Genomic DNA, 4,710 nt, shown 5'->3' on the forward strand with positions numbered 1-4,710 from the left:
CACCAGATCTGACATGGCATTGGTAGTGATGATATAAGATTGTCATAATTTCTGGCAAGCCAAGCCCATTAAGGCCGGCCCATAAAACTTTATACACATTTATTTTACTGGGCCAAAGCCCATGTCCGATCCATTATGTATTATTAGGTCGTTTAACCTTTTTAGACCTGAAACTGTACTACAAGTAAAGTTCAGTGAAGAATACACCACAGATTTAAATTAGGCAGATATCTTTTTGAATATCCCAGCACACACAAAATAAGATTACACACGCCAGACAACATAACACAGATTTAAATTAGACAGATATCTTTTTGAGTATCCCAGCACACACAAAATAAGGTTACACACACCAGACAACATAACACAGATTTAAATTACAGAGATAGCTTTTTGAGTATCCTAGCACACACAAAGTAAGATACACAGCCAAGACAAATGGTATTACAAAAAACATAGCCTGTTGCACAACAACAGCATGGCTCCATTGTCTTCCTCTTTAAGAATTCCGAGAAGCATTTCGTCCTGGCATCAGAAGGGACAACACATGAGAACCAAATTAAGCATAACATGAAATAAGAAAAATGTAGCAAGCTGAGAGTAGAATGCAGACAGTGTATATAAGCAAGTCACATGGATGCAAGCAGTGCGCATTTTAGAGGGTTTTATGTGGCTGCGTGGCCCAACTTTTGTTTCTTCCATAAAACAGGTTAGAAATATTAAACACTAGTAAGTTAAAATTCATATTATATCATATTGTGTAAACTCTCCACCTCCTAAAGAGACTCCAACATCAGAAGATCATACTAATTACTCAAGGCCAGTTCTTTTGCTGCTTTCTAGAATAAGCTGCAATAAGTTGCCCCCTACCCAGCTTATTCTAGAAAATTATTTAATTAGAAGCGTACTGTTGTCACACATGCATTAAAGTGAAGTATACAGGTTATACAATCTTTAAGAAATTACTACTTATGAGATCTAGAAAGAATGAAGTCAGGTGAAGTGTTCATACATGTGTCCACGAGAAAAAGCAAATGTTAAAGACCCAAAGGGGTATTATAGCAATACTGATAGAAGAAAATGAAGAACATGTTGGAATCTTGACAATAGTTCACGCCCAGTGCAACAAACTGGAGCAAAAGTTGCATACAACACATGAAGGGCTGATCTGATTACTTAACTTGTAGCATCAATAGGTGCAAGAAGCGCATACACAAGGAGATTAAGCAAAAGCAGAATCTCCTCCTATTTTGGAGGATATCAATCGAAGGTGACCAAATGGAGGATTACCAGGTTGGATGAGTAGACACACATACGTTACTTGTCGTGTTGGCAAACCTCGGAAGTCGATGTGCTCCTAGATCTGATTCACCCTCCCTACACACACAACCCCAGATCATTACTCGGTGACAAATAATACATGGTAAATAAAATATCTTGGTTTATCCTTATGAAACAATAGAACATTCAGCAATTTACAATAATTTGTTACAGCCACAGTTACATACATTAAATATCCACATTCCCAGTATTTACATCACACATTTTCTTAAAAAGTGAGCGGTGTGCATCTAAACAAGATCATAGCGTGAAAGGGCAGCATGATATAGAAGGTGAATACAGAGAAGCCTTGTATGGTTTCTCAAATATACTCACCAAATGTCTTGCAAGGTATGGATAAACATGGTTGAGCTAGCTGACATGTTATCATACTCAAGAATTACTTACCATCATCCTGTCCATCCATAACATTATGTAGTTGTTCTCCTCATGGTCCTTCCTCCAGTCCAGCGTCTCAAGTTACAGCTGTTGCGCCAGTTACCTACGAGACCAAGGAAAATTAGGGAGCTGTCCGAGATCTACCGAGAAGCAAGGGAAACCTAACCTCTTGGTGTAGGGACCCTGTTCTCCTCGTCGGCCCTTCCCTTGTTGGCATTGAAAATGAGCAGCATGGCGAGCTCGGTCTCCTCAGGCACGACCCCTCCGGCATCCGCGTGCTCAAATATATTATCTGTAGTAGCATCAATGAGGGAAGCATACAGTTGTTCTGATACAGTAAAATATGCACCATTGAGGCAATGTGAACATTTGTGCATTGTACTAAACCAAAAAAATCCGACGCTAACTTTCTATGGCAAAGTCACGAAAAATATTTAAACATTATATACTAGCTATTTAGTGCATCCATAGATATGCACCTAGAAACCGACACAGTTAAGCAAGGCGACACGACAGGGATGATACTGAGCGTCCTCTACCTAACGAAGGCAACAGTTTAGCATAAGATTAAATGGTTTGTAGTCTAAATCAGTAGCAGTTTAACACTCTGTAGTATAAGTCAGTAGCAGCTTAGGGAATTAAACTGTAATAATAGCATAGCAATTTCAATAGCAGATCCGAGGGTCGCAGGCGATCTCGCTCATTCATTGGCGGCTCCCACACGCACGACCCATCAAATCATGCCAAGGGGAAATCTCGCCCCTTGACCAACGACTATGCCGCGAGGCAGAAATCATCAGATCTTAGATGGTGCTTACCTGCTGCTGCTCGGCGACTTGCTCCTTGAACTTGCCCGCCCGCTTCCTGAACGCCTCCATATTTTTGACGCAATCACCTTTGGCGTCGGGGCAGGGGATGAAGACGGTGTTCCTCCATCTGTGCCTGTCCTGCTTCTCTTCCGTTCACGCCATGGATATGCATGAAAGGAAATCACAGGAAAGAATAGGTGAGGTGGGGAGAAGAGGGTAGGGCGAACAAGAAGGAGAGGGACCAACCTGGGCACGCCGGTGACGGATCCGGCGCCCGCTGGCCTCGACGTCGCCGGATGTGGCGGATCCCGGCCAGGTAAGGGGTGGCGGCCGAAACCCTAGCTACCACGGGGGCTGGTGGACGGCTTGAGCGCTGATTCTAGCCGGAGGGGAAGGAGGTGCGGACATAGGGGAGCTCGGGGTGTGATACGCGCCGCTGGAGCTCGACGGAACTGGCCGATGTGGGTGGTGGGTGGCGGCGAGGGAGAGAGGTTCATGGGGGGAAGGGAGAGGTTGCAAGACAGAGAGGGGTTCATGAGGGAGAGAGCGAGCGAGGGGAGGGTGGGATCTTTTTTTCATTTTCTTTTTTTCTGTAGATGGATGGATGGATGGATGGATGGGCGCCATGTCATCGATCCGTGTCACAAGTAATTCCACCAATGAGAATAAAGCACACATGCAATTGTGTTTTTCCTTTTGTTTTTCTTCTATTTTTTCACATGAAATATTCAAAAATAATATCATATTATGCACAAGTTTGTATCTTAGAATGAAAAATATTGTTTCTTAAGAAAATTTTCATTTTATTAGGATGAAGAATTCATTTTTCATTTTTCGAGTGCCCAAAATGAGTTTTCTTGTGAAGGACCTACCATATATTTGTTGTAAAATTGGACCAAATAAATTTTATAAAATACTAGGCCATATTTAATGTACAATTGACTAAATGATTGGGTGTCAAAAGGTTTGATCCACCTCTCATAAAAAAGACAAATTCCCGGCGATTCAGCTGGAAGTGGGTCAAGTTTGAACTACAGCTCCCTCATAGTTTGCTCATGATTTTTTCCAAATATCAGTTTTAGGTGGAAAAGTATCTATTTAATCAGAGAAATACCAAAAAAATTCCAAGATTCAACCACTAGCTAGGTACGGTCATGCCCGACATTTTGACCGCATTTTAAAATGGGCATGAAAAATTAAAACAAATCAAAAAAATGGAAAACCTTTGCATTGTGTCATTATATATGACCAAGTTATTAGGAAAAATAATAAACTTGTAATACAACAATTTTTTAAAAAAAGTGTTCTCATAAAGAAGCTATCACGTGTGAAGATCTATGGCTTTCAAGCCAAATGATTAATCTTATAGCCACATTCATGGCATAGTTTATTCAAATGATCTCATATTATGTACAAGGGTGCATCTTGGCATGACAAACAACGTCACCTAAGGAAGTTTTCAGTTTTCTTGGACGAAAAATTCATTTTCCATTTTTTGAGTGCCATAAATGAGCTTTTTGTGAAGGACCTACCATATATTTGTTGCAAAATTGGACCAAATCAATTTTATAAAATATTAGGCCATATTTAATGTATAATTAACCAAATGATTGTGTGTCAAAATCTTTGATCCACCTCTCATGAAAAAGACAAATTTCCGCTGATTCAGTTGGAAGTGGGTCAAGTTTGAACTACAACTGCCTCATAGTTTGCTCATGATTTTTCCAAAAATCAGTTTTAGGTACAAAAGTATCTATTTAATCAGAGAAACATCAAAAAAATTCCAAGATTCAACCACTAGCTAGGGACGGTCATGCCCGCTGTTTTGACCGCATTTTGAAATGGGCATGAAAAGTAAAAAAATCAAAAAATTGGAAAACCTTCGCATTGTGTCATTATATGTGACCAAGTTATCAAGAAAAATAATAAACTTGTAATACGACAATTTTTTAAAAAATTGTTCACAGAAAGAAGCTATCATGTGTGAAGATCCATGACTTTCAAGCTAAATGATCAATCTTACAGCCACATTCATGGCATAGTTTGTTCAAATGATCTCATATTATGCACAAGGGTGCATCTTGGAATGGCAAACAACGTTGCCTAAGGAAGTTTTCAGTTTTCTTGGACGGAAAATTCAATTTCCATTTTTCGAGTGCCCAAAATGAGTTTTTAAGGACCT

The 4,710-nt window shown here is 40.0% G+C and overlaps 1 long non-coding RNA gene across 1 annotated transcript; it reads right to left on the reverse strand.

Annotated features, from left to right (window-relative positions):
• Nucleotides 1-276: 276 nt before the first annotated feature.
• On the reverse strand, nucleotides 277-3,083 carry LOC119364095. The gene is made up of 5 exons (XR_005174659.1): nucleotides 2,538-3,083; nucleotides 1,886-2,011; nucleotides 1,729-1,822; nucleotides 1,291-1,377; nucleotides 277-525 (listed from the first exon to the last, which is right to left on the reverse strand). It is a non-coding gene; the product is annotated as an uncharacterized LOC119364095 (long non-coding RNA).
• Nucleotides 3,084-4,710: the final 1,627 nt, after the last annotated feature.

Source organism: Triticum dicoccoides, chromosome 1A (assembly GCF_002162155.2).
Source record: "Triticum dicoccoides isolate Atlit2015 ecotype Zavitan chromosome 1A, WEW_v2.0, whole genome shotgun sequence".
NCBI classification, from domain to species: Eukaryota; Viridiplantae; Streptophyta; class Magnoliopsida; order Poales; family Poaceae; genus Triticum; species Triticum dicoccoides.